General features: G+C 47.8%; 1 protein-coding gene across 8 annotated transcripts in view; it reads right to left on the bottom strand.

Annotated features, from left to right (window-relative positions):
* TDRD12 (tudor domain containing 12) overlaps positions 1-16,449 on the bottom strand; it is a 3,486,095-nt gene that overhangs the window by 1,024,532 nt on the left and 2,445,114 nt on the right. The gene's annotated exons all lie outside the window — the stretch shown is intronic.

The following is a 16,449-nucleotide window of genomic DNA, read 5'->3' as shown; positions in this document are numbered from 1 at the left end:
ACATCTTTTATAAAAAGATGTCAACAGCATCAATAAAAAAGTAGTCAGGCGAAATTATTTTTTCTAACAAAAATGATGGAAAGTCTAATGAGGTTAACAGATGGTTGTAGGTAAAAAATGAGACATTATCATGGCTATCCTTACTATAGACAAGCCTTTAATAATTATGGCAACTCAACCACTATTTAATATTACCTGCAATTGGACACACTCAAACCCAGGCAACTGCTTGATTCTTTTGTCCTCAAATTGTTTAAGCCAGTTGGAAAAATGAAAAGACTGAATTAAAGATCTAAATTTGTGGTCTTGCTATGAGCAAATACCACACTGATTTAATATGATCAGGCTTTCCTGTTTTCAGTTTCTATTTTTGGTAAATTCTGGTGGTTTTTTTTTCCAGTCAATTCAAGTGATTTCAATACCTTAAAAAAACAGTGGTTATCAGTGGTTACCCATTTTTTCGCCATTAAAAACAACAGAAACAGTGTTTTTCCGGTGTTTATGGAACTTTTTGCTTTTATTATGGCTTGATTTCAGCACTGCTAGTGCATGGTATATAGACAGTGTAGGTACAGTGTAAGTGAGGTCCAAATACATTTTTAGAAATCAAACTTATCGTAGTACACCATACAATACTTGTTCAGTGAGTCTTTGGTCATGCACACTCGCTCTGTCCTTCCCATGTAAACTTTAATCTGTGAAAAGGCCCTCTCAACATTGGACAGGCCCTCTCAACATTGGACAGGGACGCCAAAATAGCCAGTATACAATTTGCTTCCTCTGGCCACTGACATAGCTTTCCATGCCAATACTGGTGCACCTGAAGATTGTGATTCTCTGCGACAGGTTCTGCAACACAAGCGTTGAACTGGACACATATGCCCTCAGAGTTATTGAAGCGGTCAAAAATGAGGCAGCACTTTTGAAACTCTGGAGAAAATGTCCCTTTTCGGAAGGGATCTATAACTTGTGCAGAGTACTACAGAGAGGCTTCATTGACTTCAAATGCCATGATTGGTAAAGGGCTATTTCTCATACATTGTAAAATAAAAGTTCCTGAATTGCTCCTCAACATTTCTTTGCATACCAAGTGGAAAGCATTCTAACATGGAATATGTTGCAGTGCCAAAGTCACTAAAAGTGACGCCCAGCCTAATCTCAAGGAGATGTTTCACATCTACACCAATTATGCTGAACACTTGGTAGACAAGGTAGTTTTCAGAACCTTTTTTTTTATTATTATTATTATGTCCACTACAGTAGTCATGCTTTCCTGTCAAAATCTAAAACTGCAGTTGAGTGTACTTTTTTTAAAGTCACTATCAATATGTGACCAAAGATCCTCACATTTCTCAAAAAACAGTGCACCAGAATTGACTAAAAAGTCGATAGCATTCTTCAGTAACTCTGAAGATTGTCAAGATGCTTTCAGCATACAATCGAACAAGTGGCAAGGATCTCTTATAGGGAAGCACTTCAGCTCAGGTATCAATTATAACTGGTCATCACACAACTTTTTCATATACGTAGCGTAATACCCGCAAATACAAACAAAATCACTCCAACCGTTAACTTGGTAAGAACTTTTTGCAGCAAGATTCCAAGTGACACTGCATTCCATGTTTTCCAAAAGTCTAGTGTCATAATTTCACCAGTATCCCTGTTGCTTTGTGACTTTACTCTTTTCACATATACCTGTCACTATACCTTGCATTAAATGTTTAAACCCTTTGGTGTTTGACAATTCACCTACAATCAATACTGACTCACTAGAAAAGGGGGCTGATGTATCAAGGGTTTTTACCCATTCTCTGTGGGTAAATGTGATGATACATATTGGGAAGGATTTTTATGAAATCAACATTTTTCCCATCAGTGAAAGACTCAATCGTAGCCAAAAAATCAAACATGATTTTGATATTTCCTGATTCTCTACAGTTTATAAAATAAACAACACCTAAAACATGCTTCTAACCCCTGTATCTTTAGACCAAAGACCACAAAACAGAAAAAAGGAAGAAGAAACAATATTTTAGTGACATCTCTAAACAACAAAACTCAAGCAGAATAATGTTAGCCCAGTCTTGTGAGAAAGTGGCTCTGATTATACTGTTCCCAAATAGGTACAGTGTGTACAGAGTCCACAGTCCCCAGAGGTTTGGCAGATGTTAAAGTTAGATATAACCTTACTCTCTAAAGTGGTATTTTGGTCGAGCAGTAAGGCAGTATCAGAGGACAGTGTAAAGCATTTGTTGTACACACTCAGTCAGCAAATGGTCTCACACACTCAAGAACTGAACTCTAGGCCAATGGTTTATATAAAAAAGATATGGTTGTTTTATTTTAGAACCAACAATGGGTATCAAAATATACTTTCTAGGAATAAGAGGCTTTAGTTAAATACTTTTGCAATATGCAATTGACTTTTGTAGGTAATAGTTACAGGTTGTTGCAATAGGCAACACAATTTCAAATACAATAATACATTGAGCTCAATGTGAATTTTAAGTTATTTGCAATAGATTACTTTAAGGATTACTTTTCTAATTCCAGGACTGGATCCTAGATTCAGTCCTGGGACAGGTCTTGGAAACAAGTGAGTAAATTCGTTTTAGTTACTGCTGTGATTTATAGGCAATATTTTGCCATTTTAAAAGTTGACACTTAGAAGAAATTTCATAGAAAATCAGTCCATGATTCCCTATGGGAGAAAATTCAAGTTACAGGTAAAGTATGTTCTCGTTACTTTTGTAATCCAGGGCTGGGCTCCTAGGCTCAGTATTGGTACCTCTAAAACAGGTAAGTAATTACGCATTCACAATTGGTATGATTTTTAAAGAATATTTTTAGTTTGCAAAAATCGACACATAGAAGAAATTTCACAGAAAAACAGTCAATGATTTCCTATGGAAGAAAATTGGATTAGTAGTTAGTACGGTTGTGAGTACTTTTCAGGGTCAGTGCTGGGAACCAAGATCCAGCACTGGGGTCTCTCCTGATAGCAGGTGAGTATTTCCGTTTTCGTTACTCGGTTGATTTTAGTTGAATATTTTAAGTTCTAGAAACTCCACACTCCACACAAAAAATTTCAGAAGAAACCAGTCAATGTTACCCTATGGAAGAAAATTGGGTTATCGGCTTTTAGGTAAGTATTTGAACAAATGCGAAGAGGGTGAAGGCTATATTACCGCACCTGACAAGTGAATAGTGTCGTTTAACATAAACTTGAATAGTGCAACGAACCGAGGAACACTTCCCTCTGAGCTCCTCAATCAGGACAAGGCATGTATAGACCTTCAATCAGTGGCAGTCTCGAGACTGTTGAAAGAAGGATACGGGCTACCATGCCGCTCGGGTACTGAATGGAGCGGAAAATTTAAAGAAGTTTTCGTCTTAGCACTTTACCTACTTACGAGTGCCACCGATAAAGTTAGAGATATATATATTTTTGGGGTATTGTCCTATACTGATTGAAGGTCTATACATGCCCCCATCTACACAAGCGTTTTGCTTAAATTGATGAAACTCTATGAAATAAATCTCTTGTTTGCCCTGAAGAAGTCTCCTTGCAGGAGACGAAACGCGTCGGATATGGCTTCCTTGTGCTATCAAGGCTGTGATATTCCATACCTGTGAAAAGATCAAATAAAGAAAATAATTCGTTTTGAAAATCAATGTGACGTCTTGGAAATTCCTTTAAACACTACGGACTCTTTTGAACCCTTTTGCATGTAGGCTTTTAGGTAAGTACTCGACTGGCAGAGATAAGGTTCTGGGCACAGACTCAGGGGTCTCCCAGGGTCAGGTTGGTACAGTTGTTACACCCACAGCGGCACTGGGGCGGCTGGGTGCAGAGGGAGTTAGGCAAAATGTTATCCTACGGGAGGCAGGGGGGCCTTGGTTTGTGGGTGCTGACTAGCAGGCCACGCGGCTGTGGGAGCTGGGCTCCTGGTCACTTGCTCAGGGCAAATGGGGAAGTAGGTAGGAGTAGAAGTTACACTGCCAGGGCCACTCGGGCGGCTGGGTGCAGGGTGCTTTTGAGCCTTCGGGCGCTCAATGGATTTTAATGGGAAAGCTCCAGGATGAACAAAGGCTGCAAGCTCGGGACGAAGATTCTTCGGGTGCCACCACCACTTCGAGAGGTAAGTTGGGTACTTGAAGGATAGGTAGGTACCCAGGAGTCGGGCACAGGGGGCCACAGGGCTCCGGGTGCAGGGGTGCCTTTTGGTGTCGGGAAATCTTACCCTCTGTTGATCGCGGTTGGGGGGTGGGGGGTGTCCCTGGTTCTGAGGCTGCAGGCGTGGTCAGGAGCGTCGAGGTGAGTCCTTGGGTGCCGGATTCGCTGTCACAGTCACCGGGGGGACGTCCTCTGGGTCTTTGTCCACTCTGGCACAGACCAGGCTTGGCAGGTGCAGAGTGTGCAGGGTTCGCGGTTCCGGGCTGATGCCAGGGGTTAGAAACTTGCTTTGAGCAGAGCCACTGCTCATGGGAGTCCCAGATGCTCAGAGTCACAAGGTAGCCAGGTCCTCCAGGGTTTGTGAGGTTGCTGGCCACAAGAGGTGCTGGGATTTAGCAGGAGCAGGTTTGAGGGTCGACAGGCCGGTAGGGCTGGGGCCAAAGCAGTTGGTGTCTACATCTTCTAAGCAGCTGCACAGAAGGTCCTCTTTCTTCTTGCTCTTTGCTTTTTCGGAATCTGGAATCTAAAGAAGGACGGTTCAGGGTGCCCCTAAATACTAGATTTAGGGGCGTTACAGGTAGGTAAAGGGTGGGTACACCCCCTATCCTGCCACTCTCCTGTGGGAGGGGGGCAGTAGCCTAGTCCTGATTGGGCAGGGTTTCCCATCTTCAAGATGGCGTGCGCCCTGAGATGTGCTTCACCTCGCCTCCCCCACCTGAGGGGTGGGGTTGGCAGGCTGGAACATCCCCTGTCCTTACTTGGGATTTCCGTTCAGTCCTCCCGCCAGAGTGGGGGTCAAAACCGGTGAGGGCCAGTTTGCTGGGTACAGCAAGTGGCCTGGAGAAGCTCACAAAGGCGGCATGCATTTGAAGCTTCCCCCTGCCCATCCTGGGGGAGGAGACCTAGCACCTCGCCCAGGATGTGCATTGTTGCAGGCCCAGGAGAGCGGGGGCTCTCCACCCAGGGGTCCAGCAACATGTCTGCTGTGTGGCAGCCTAGGCAGCCTCCAAGACCAGATGTGGATTGTAGGTTAGGTTTCAGGGGGCATCTCTAAGATGCCCTCTGTAGTGCTTTGTACATTAAATCCCACACTGGCATCAGTGCGGGTTTAATGTGCTGAGAAGTTTGATACCAAACTTCTCAGTCTTCAGTGTTGCCATTATGGTGCTGTGCAGTTGGTGTTTGACGAGCTCCCAGCACCATATCCTCTTAAAAGGCAGCACTGCACTTACAGTGCCCAGGAATGGACCTGGGTACTGTAGGGGCACAAGGCTCATGCTCCTGTGCCCAAACCACTGGCATAGGGCACCCAGCTAAAGGGGTGGCTGATGTATGCCAGGGCAGTGTAGGTTGTGGCCATGGCACACAGGGATGTGTGCCATGTAGACTCTTGGTTTTGCCTTGTACCCAGACACTCAGCCTGCAAGGGCCGTGTGGTTGTGTTAGGGTACAGGGCCTCTAAGGGTGGCACAAAAAGTGCTGCAGCCCTTAGAGGCGTTCCCTGGTTACAAGGCCCTAGGTACCTAGGGTACCATTTACCAGGGGCTGACATGCGGCCAGGGTTTGCCAATTTGGGATTTTAGGATTTAGGGAAGGAACATAGGCCCTGGGCACCTAATTGGCAGGAGTCCAGGGCACACTCAGTCAAAGTACATTCAGCAAAAAGTGGGGGCATACCATGCAAGAAAGATGGCACTTTCTCACAAGTATTTCTTACTGCTACCTTGTATAACAAAGTTACATTGTATTGGCCCCTTCAGGAAGAAATAAAAATGACTATTTCTCTCTCCTTTTCCTTTTTTCAATGGCATTTAATTTGTGGTTATTCAGGTTTTTTCAGTGTTTATATGTTTATACTGGTGGTGGCTATTTCTTTTCCGGTGGGGTTTTATCAGTTATTTTAGGTTTAAAACTGGACAGCCTAAATACGATCAATACATTAAAGAAAGCTTAATTATTTGTGTTTGAGCTATCGACTTGCATGTGTGCCATTGTATTGATAATCTGTCAACAATGGAGATATTGCTGCTTGATATCCATTCAAGATTTACGTGTCCCTCCATTTGGAATCAGATGAAGTGAAAAACAATCGATTCATTTAGTTACAGTCACTGGTGAAGGGGTGGCCACCTGGAAACAGGCTGCATTGGAGGACTTCGGGACAAGTCAGAGAGCTACCAAATGGGGGCTTGAGTCGCAAGGCTTTGTTTGTGGTCTCCGAGAGCAAAGGCTCTCACATCAGGGGGCCAGAAACTCATTTGTGGAGGCTAGCTGGTCAAGACCAGTCAGTCGCACACTAGCATTTCTTAATAAATCCATCACTGTTGGTATCATACATCTGGGGGTAAAGTGAAGCCACCATGTAGCTGGAGAACTCTTAATCACGAGTGAACAGCCCATGTACTCTGGATGGCTTCCCTGTGCACTTGCGTGATCTAATAATTGACTCAGATATCTCAGGGACACATCAACTCACGTAGTTATGCCCACACATGTGGTATAGTGCGCACTGCCAAACGGCTGCAAGGCCTGCTGTAGGGGTGACTGACCTATACCACATGCAGTCTTTTGCAGGCATGGTACACAAGGATGAGTGCCATGTCGAGACTTCAGTTTTTATCTGCACCAAGACTTGCAAGACTGCAATGTAGATTTGCATGAGCTTGGTGAGGAGTCCCTTAGGGTGGCACAATCCATGCTGCAGGCCTTAGTGGCCCTCTTTAGTCCTAAAGCCAAGGGTACCATTTACTATGGACTTACATGGAGGCTAAAGGATTGCCAATTGTAGAACAATGGTACAGTTTAAGGAAAGAACACCGCTACTGGGGACCTGGTCAGCAGAAATCCAGCACACTTTCAGTCAAAGTTGCATCACATCCCAGGCAAAAGGTGTGTGTGTGTGGGGGGGGGGGGGGGGGGGGGAGGGTAACCATGTAAAAATGGGCACTTTCTTACAACACCAAACTCCCTGAGCCCAGTCAGGAGTCACAAGGATGACTTGGGCCCAGTAGTTCCTGATAATCTTGAGAACTCTGGGCAGGAGTGATGTGGGCAGAAAGGCAAGCAGGAGGCCCGAGCTCCATTCTAGACGAAAGGAGACTCCTATGTAGAGCTGCCTTGGAAACTCCAGAGCGCAGGACTGCTGACATTCCACATTCTCAGCGATGGCAAACAGATCTAACCAAGGCTTTCCCCACTGCTGAAAGAGACCTTGCACCACTTCCAGTTAGAGACACCATTTGAGATCCATTATGAACCAATGGCTGAGTTTGTCCGCCTTGGAGTTCAGAGAACCTGCCAGGTGTTGAACCATCAGGGACCTGCCCTGATGTTCCAGCCACATCCAGAAGCAAAGAGCTTCCTGACATAGGTTCCACAACCCCATCCCGCACTATTTGTTGCAGAACCACATGGCGGTAGTGTTGTCTGTTAACACCTGCACCACCCTTTCTCTGACAGAAGGTGTGAGAAGTTGGCCTGATGTATGATGTCACTAGTTATAGTGTACACCTTATATCAGTCCAAATACCCTTATGGTGATTGGTTGTAAAGTCAACCTTATAGACCAGCTATCCTAGTGGTAGCATGGACAAGAGCAGTCTTAGGCTAAACTCTGAATGGCATGTGAAGCCAGCTGTGATACCATATATAATCCCTTGAATACCAAATGAAAAGACACCACAACAGATATATTTATAAAATAAAGTGTATTTATTCTAAGCAAACCCTCAGCACTCTTTATGAGATTAGAGGTAAGTACAACACAGTCTTATTAATGCATACAGTAAGTCACACAGGTAAGTAATATAGTTAGGCCCTAGGGGCCACGCAAACCATATACTAAGTAAGTGGTATAAGAACCACTGTCACGGAAATAGGATAGGCCTAGGCCTAGGGAATCGCTGGGGCTACACTACACTAGCGTTAGTTAGGAAGTGGGAGGCCCACGGGATTCGTGTGCAGAGTGGAAACACTCACGCGTAATGCGTAAAAGTCAATAGCAATAGTACAGTTTAGAAAACGGTAGATTTAGGACACTTCCGGAGTAGCTAGGAAGTTGAGACTTGAAAACTAGACACTAGGATAGTCACTATCCTGATGAGCACCGGAGTACCCAAGTTACCTAGCCCACAGGCTGCGGGTGCATAGGGGTGAAGATGCGTCGTTTTCGTCGTCGACTCCTATGGATGCCTGAAGAAAGATGCTGACAGGCAGTCAGGGGAGAGTGTCCGGTGGATCCCAAGGCTGGGATCAAGAAGAGAAGAAACCTGCAAGCAGAGGGGACAGAGTCAAGGTCACTAGCCAGTGACCACGTGGAACCAGGAAGGAACCAGGCGATGTCGTGAAGAGTTGCAGGTGAAGGTGAAGCTTGTCGCTGCAGCCAGGAGGACCAGGAAGCGTCGAGGACGACCAGGACCAGGAGGCGAGCTGTCCCACGAAGGCTCTTGCTGTCGGCGGCGTCGAAGTTGGACTAGGACTCACCAAGCCTTGGCAAGCGGAACCCACGAAGAACAAAGGACTTGCTTCTGGTGCAGACCAGGAAGGTCTGGGGTGCTTCTTCTTTGCAGAGAAGCGGGAGCCAGTCTGGAGGAGCCAAACCAGCGCAGAAGATTTCAGGGTGCGTCGTCACAGAGGCCACTAGCCAGCGGGCAAGCAACCGGACAGACGCGGCAAGCAGGAAAATGCTGAAGGGCCCCACGCAGGACTCGTGGAGTGTGGGGGGCTGATCTTCGGTGCAGATGGTGCTTGGGGTTGGGGCTTCTCAATCCCCGGTGCACAATTTCGAGGGTACCTCAGAAGCTGCGCTGTAAGTTACTAGCCACTTTTCCCAGGTAGCCGGTCCCACGTCGCTCGTCGCCTCCACGGATCTCAGCTCTGCTGCAGATGTGGATGAGGGTCGGAGAAGTCTGGAAGTCAAGGCTCTGGTCGGGCTCTGCAGTCGGTTCCTCGTAGAACGGTCGCAAAGCAAAGGGTAGTCTCTTGATGGTGCCTGTTTGCACAGGGTAGCCACTCCTTGGCTACAAGGGAGATTCTTCAGTCTTCTTCTTTCGTCGAATGTCGAAGGTCCAGAGTTTCTGTTCAGTTTTGCAGGTTCAGGATAATCTAAAGTCTTGAGGCCCAACTCCCACTCTTATACTAATCTGGGGGGCTGGGATACCTGCTAGGTCACGCCTTATGGGTGGGACCTGGGAGGGGGGTGGTTACACCCACTTCCCTTTGTCCAGTTTCGCGCCAGAGCTGGGGCTGGAGTGCCCCAGCGCCGGTTTGAACTGGACTATGCAAGGAACACCTTGTGTGCCCCAGGCATGTCTCATTCCTTTCAGCCCACCCTGCCCCAATACACTAAAGGCTGTCTGGGGAGGTGCTAGCACCTCCCCAAGCAGGAAACCTATTGTCCAGGCCTCCCTGGCTGGGATCACTCCCAGCAGCAGGAGGTCAGACTTGTGTCTGTGGCAGCAGCATCCATTTTGTGATGCTGAGGCTTTGGTTAGAGATAAACAGCAAAGTAGGATTTTAACATGTCTCTCCCTCTAGAAGGGAGGGATAATATCCTCATCACCAGAAATGGTATGGGGGTATTATTCCAAAGTGTTAGACACCTTACACGACATGTTTTGATAAAGCCAAACCATAGTTACCATAACCGTTTAAGATTATAAGGCACTTTAAGAGTATATGGTAGGCTATATCATAGAACAGCTATAAGGACATGGTTCCGAAAGCTGCAGACAGGCTCAGCTCATGCTAGAGCACCATCTCACATGTTACCAAGCACTCTGCCTCCAGGATTGTTAAGGCCTGCCATAGGAGTGGCTGATAGGTACACATGTGTCTATATATAAGGTAGGTATAGGAATACTACACCTAAGCAAGGGGTGATTACACGACCTTGCCCCAGCTGAGTGATCAGCCAGTTGTGTCTGATTGGAAGGCCAGACCAGGGGTGGCATAATACATGCTGCAGCCCCTGGGAGGCCTAGGGTACACCTATGCCCTGGGTACCTAGGGTACACTGTACAGGGTCCAATAAGGTGATCCTTACCAATTGGTTATGTACCTAGGGTACATGGAGTCCATTTTACAGAGAGAGCAGACAGCCTGAGACCCTGAATGGCAGGATCTCAGGCCAACTAAGTCGAAAAACCAGCTAGACACTAGGCAAAAAGTTGGGGGTAACCATAGTCAGATATCCACCTTCCTACACAACCCCCCCCCCCCAAACGAAAGGAGATAAGGCTGGCCTTGACAAGGTAAGCCTCTATTGCCTGAGTGGCCATATAAGGAAGAACCAGCACTGGCATGGTTACCCCCTGTCTCATGGTCCACTAAGCAATCCCTCATCCTAAAGATATCATAGGGTCTCCACCATAGGGAATCTCTACCTTTGGTGTGTCTTTGCAAAGTAAAAGGCTGGTGTTGAGATGGAGTACTGAAGTGAGTGCCCCCAAAGTGAGGCCTCAGCTTCCTCCAATCATCCTCCACCATGGATGCCTTTCTTTCTCTAACTGAGTTGCACTGTGCTCTCAGGGTCAGCCTCTGGCTACCTAAAGCTGGAGGCTGGGTCCCTTTTGTGGGCTTACTGGAGGGACAGGTCAGGTTTGGGGCCCTAAGGTCCCATGTTTGCTTGTGCCCAACAGAATCCCTCTGGGGGAGGTCCCTAACTACCTGTAAAGGGGATCCCTCAGGAATGTTTTTACCCATCACCTGGCTAGGGCTACTAGCCAGGCAATCCTCATTCTTTTGATGGGGGGGTTCTTGTGGACAGGGGCCCTCTTGGGGTCCACTGGCCTCCCTGACCTCTGCAGCCCTGGGCTGACTGAGGCAGGGTAGAGAGAGGCAGGCTACCTGCACCAGACTGGGTCCCACCTTGGAAGGGGCCACTGACATCAGAGGCTCTGCCAGGCCAGGCCTGTCTACCTCTGGGGCAGTTCCTTCACAAGGGGTGAGGTCAGATCCCTGAGGAGGCTGACCTTTTCCTAATGTCTGGGGAGAGGGAGACTTTTCTTCCTCCCCACTACTCTCTGTTTGTGTGGAGTGATCCATAGTTTCAGGCTTCACTACACCTAGGTCAGTCTGAGTGTGGGCTGAGACCATTACAGCCTTGCCAACCTTTTCAGGAAGGCACTCAGTTTGTGTTTGAGCTGTGACTGTCACAGCTCTGCCAATTTCTACAGGGAAGTCTGTCTGGGCCTGGGCTGTGGCTACCACTGCCCTTCCAACCTTTTCAGGGAGGAAAGCTACTTGGACAGGGGTTGTGACTGGCACAACCCCACTACCCTTTTTGGAAAGGCCTACCATTTTAGAATGGGTGTCTTGTTCAACTCCAGCCCAAGCTGAGAGTTCTAAGTCATTCCCCAGCAAGCAGTCCACAGGCAAGTTTGGAGACACTGCCACCCTTTTAGGGCCAGTGACACCTCCCCAGCTGAGACATACCTCTGCCATGGGATGACTGTTCTGTTTGCCATCAATGTTAGTTACCTGGTATGAGAAACCAGGCAAAAGCTGCTCAGAGGGAACTAGCCTATGGGCCACCATAGTGATGCTAGCTCCAGTGTCTCTGTAGGCCTCAGCTTTTCTACCATTGATGTAGGGTTCCTGTCTGTACCTACCCAAAGTGTTGGGACAGGCAGTGAAGTTGGCAAACCCCATGCCACCATCACAGACAAGAGTAGCTGCTGCAGGGGAATTGGCTAAGCCAGGATCCCCCTGTGTTCCCCAAGAAAACCCAACCAAATTTGTGGGGGCACTCCCACCACCTGGGGGATTACTGCTGACAGTAATAGGTGGTGTGACAGGAGTAGTTGGAGGAACAGTTTTGTTTTTAGCCTGTGGGCAACTGCTGTCAGTTTTCCAATGCCCAGGTGTTTTACACACATGGCAGTAAGGCTTTTTAACTGTGGTAGAGGAGGGAGCTTGGGACCCACCACCCTGTGTGGAGTTTTGGGGCCCTGAGGAAGATTTCTCTTTTGCTTTATCCCCACCCTTCTCTTGAGGCTTGGTGGTATCTTTCTTTTGGTCACCACCCTGATTTTTAGGCCTAATCCTGGTCCTGACCCATTTATCTGCCCTCTTTCCCAATTCTTGGGGAGAGGTCAAATCTGAGTCTACCAGGTGTTGATGGAGAAGCTGGTTCTGACAATTACTAAGGATCTGCTCCCTCATAATCAAGTTGTACAATCCTGTATAGTCCTGCACCTTGCTGCCAGTTAACCAACCTTCCAAAGCCTTAGTGGCACAATCCACAAAATCAGACCAGTCCTGTGTCTGTGTCTTCTGGGTGTCTCTGAACAACAACCTATATTGCTCAGTGGTTAAGCCAAACCCATCTATCAGAGCACTCTTCAGGACTTTGTAATTGTTTGCATCCTCATCACTGACTGTGAGGAGCTTGTCTCTACCTTTGTCAGAAAAGGAGAGCCACAAGATAGCTGCCCACTGACTTTGGGGTACCTGCTGTACTTTGCAGGCCCTCTCCAAAGCAGTCATCCATTTGTGGATGTCATCCCCATTCTGATATGGGGGGACTATCTTGCTTAGGTTTCTATGGTCATAAGACCTATCCCTATCTCTAGGAATGTTGCTGCCACCAGTGGGTTCTGACCCACACAATGTTTGCTCTCTAGCCAGAGCAAGCTTCTCTTTGGCAAGGGCAATTTCTTCCCTCTGAATCCTCAGATTAGCTTCCCTCATTCTGGCTTTATGCTCCTTTCTCTCAGGTGAAGTCATTCCCCTGTGAGAGGAAGCATTAGAGATGCTAGAAACATGGGAGTGGATGGATTCCCTTGAAGGGGATCTGTCCCTCCTGCTTCTCTGTGAAAGCCTACTTGGGGGTCTGTATGGGGGGACCCCATGCAAACTCCCATGTAAACTTAGGTTAGCCTGGCTAAGTCTCCTTACTTGGCTCTGGCTGTCTACCTCCCCATCTGAAGTCCCATCTGACTCATCTGTGGTGGGTAGACCCTTATCTACAGCTATGGCACCATCCCTGGCAGCTCTTTCAGCATCATAGGCCTCCAGAAGCTCCACTAGCTGTCTAAGGGTAGGGCTGGAACCCTGTTTTATTCCTCTGGAGGTACACAAATGTCTCATCTCCTGGAATGTTAAGGTATCATATCTAGAGGGGATCTTTTGCAGACCTGATCCTCCTGAGAGAGCATCTACTTGATCTACTCTCAGAGACATGATCTAGTGAGGGTGTGGTGTGTGCACCTACCTACACTAGTTATATCTACTAAACCTTTCTAGTAGTTGTAGTCCGGGTGTGTTATTCCCTTCAACCTACAACTACAAAGTCCAGTAGGACTTAAGTATAATAATCTATGTTATATGTACCTAGACAATATCTGTGTGATCTTTCAATTTAGTATCTCAAGATTACAATGGTATTACAACAGCAAGCTCAGATCCCAACCGCTGCTCACCAATGTGAGAAGTTGGCCTGATGTATGATGTCACTAGTTATAGTGTACACCTTATATCAGTCCAAATACCCTTATGGTGATTGGTTGTAAAGTCAACCTTATAGACCAGCTATCCTAGTGGTAGCATGGACAAGAGCAGTCTTAGGCTAAACTCTGAATGGCATGTGAAGCCAGCTGTGATACCATATATAATCCCTTGAATACCAAATGAAAGGACACCACAACAGATATATATATAAAATAAAGTGTATTTATTCTAAGCAAACCCTCAGCACTCTTTATGAGATTAGAGGTAAGTACAACACAGTCTTATTAATGCATACAGTAAGTCACACAGGTAAGTAATACAGTTAGGCCCTAGGGGCCACGCAAACCATATACTAAGTAAGTGGTATAAGAACCACTGTCACGGAAATAGGATAGGCCTAGGCCTAGGGAATCGCTGGGGCTACACTACACTAGCGTTAGTTAGGAAGTGGGAGGCCCACGGGATTCGTGTGCAGAGTGGAAACACTCACGCGTAATGCGTAAAAGTCAATAGCAATAGTACAGTTTAGAAAACGGTAGATTTAGGACACTTCCGGAGTAGCTAGGAAGTTGAGACTTGAAAACTAGACACTAGGATAGTCACTATCCTGATGAGCACCGGAGTACCCAAGTTACCTAGCCCACAGGCTGCGGGTGCATAGGGGTGAAGATGCGTCGTTTTCGTCGTCGACTCCTATGGATGCCTGAAGAAAGATGCTGACAGGCAGTCAGGGGAGAGTGTCCGGTGGATCCCAAGGCTGGGATCAAGAAGAGAAGAAACCTGCAAGCAGAGGGGACAGAGTCAAGGTCACTAGCCAGTGACCACGTGGAACCAGGAAGGAACCAGGCGATGTCGTGAAGAGTTGCAGGTGAAGGTGAAGCTTGTCGCTGCAGCCAGGAGGACCAGGAAGCGTCGAGGACGACCAGGACCAGGAGGCGAGCTGTCCCACGAAGGCTCTTGCTGTCGGCGGCGTCGAAGTTGGACTAGGACTCACCAAGCCTTGGCAAGCGGAACCCACGAAGAACAAAGGACTTGCTTCTGGTGCAGACCAGGAAGGTCTGGGGTGCTTCTTCTTTGCAGAGAAGCGGGAGCCAGTCTGGAGGAGCCAAACCAGCGCAGAAGATTTCAGGGTGCGTCGTCACAGAGGCCACTAGCCAGCGGGCAAGCAACCGGACAGACGCGGCAAGCAGGAAAATGCTGAAGGGCCCCACGCAGGACTCGTGGAGTGTGGGGGGCTGATCTTCGGTGCAGATGGTGCTTGGGGTTGGGGCTTCTCAATCCCCGGTGCACAACTTCGAGGGTACCTCAAAAGCTGCGCTGTAAGTTACTAGCCACTTTTCCCAGGTAGCCGGTCCCACGTCGCTCGTCGCCTCCACGGATCTCAGCTCTGCTGCAGATGTGGATGAGGGTCGGAGAAGTCTGGAAGTCAAGGCTCTGGTCGGGCTCTGCAGTCGGTTCCTCGTAGAACGGTCGCAAAGCAAAGGGTAGTCTCTTGATGGTGCCTGTTTGCACAGGGTAGCCACTCCTTGGCCACAAGGGAGATTCTTCAGTCTTCTTCTTTCGTCGAAGGTCCAGAGTTTCTGTTCAATTTGCAGGTTCAGGATAATCTAAAGTCTTGAGGCCCAGCTCCCACTCTTATACTAATCTGGGGGGCTGGGATACCTGCTAGGTCACGCCTTATGGGTGGGACCTGGGAGGGGGTGGTTACACCCACTTCCCTTTGTCCAGTTTCGCGCCAGAGCTGGGGCTGGAGTGCCCCAGCGCCGGTTTGAACTGGACTATGCAAGGAACACCTTGTGTGCCCCAGGCATGTCTCATTCCTTTCAGCCCACCCTGCCCCAATACACTAAAGGCTGTCTGGGGAGGTGCTAGCACCTCCCCAAGCAGGAAACCTATTGTCCAGGCCTCCCTGGCTGGGATCACTCCCAGCAGCAGGAGGTCAGACTTGTGTCTGTGGCAGCAGCATCCATTTTGTGATGCTGAGGCTTTGGTTAGAGATAAACAGCAAAGTAGGATTTTAACATGTCTCTCCCTCTAGAAGGGAGGGATAATATCCTCATCACCAGAAATGGTATGGGGGTATTATTCCAAAGTGTTAGACACCTTACACGACATGTTTTGATAAAGCCAAACCATAGTTACCATAACCGTTTAAGATTATAAGGCACTTTAAGAGTATATGGTAGGCTATATCATAGAACAGCTATAAGGACATGGTTCCGAAAGCTGCAGACAGGCTCAGCTCATGCTAGAGCACCATCTCACATGTTACCAAGCACTCTGCCTCCAGGATTGTTAAGGCCTGCCATAGGGGTGGCTGCTAGGTACACATGTGTCTATATATAAGGTAGGTATAGGAATACTACACCTAAGCAAGGGGTGATTACACGACCTTGCCCCAGCTGAGTGATCAGCCAGTTGTGTCTGATTGGAAGGCCAGACCAGGGGTGGCATAATACATGCTGCAGCCCCTGGGAGGCCTAGGGTACACCTATGCCCTGGGTACCTAGGGTACACTGTACAGGGTCCAATAAGGTGATCCTTACCAATTGGTTATGTACCTAGGGTACATGGAGTCCATTTTACAGAGAGAGCAGACAGCCTGAGACCCTGAATGGCAGGATCTCAGGCCAACTAAGTCGAAAAACCAGCTAGACACTAGGCAAAAAGTTGGGGGTAACCATAGTCAGATATCCACCTTCCTAAAGAAGGAAGGAATGTTTTCAATGCGAGACAAATCGCTCGGAGCTCCAGAAGGTTAATGTGGAGCCCAGACCTTGCCGGAGACCAGATTCCTCTGATCTCCGCCTCCCCCATGTGGC

The sequence above is a fragment of the Triturus cristatus genome, chromosome 12, assembly GCF_964204655.1.
Source record: "Triturus cristatus chromosome 12, aTriCri1.1, whole genome shotgun sequence".
NCBI classification, from domain to species: Eukaryota; Metazoa; Chordata; class Amphibia; order Caudata; family Salamandridae; genus Triturus; species Triturus cristatus.
This window is presented reverse-complemented; position numbering and strand designations above follow the sequence as displayed.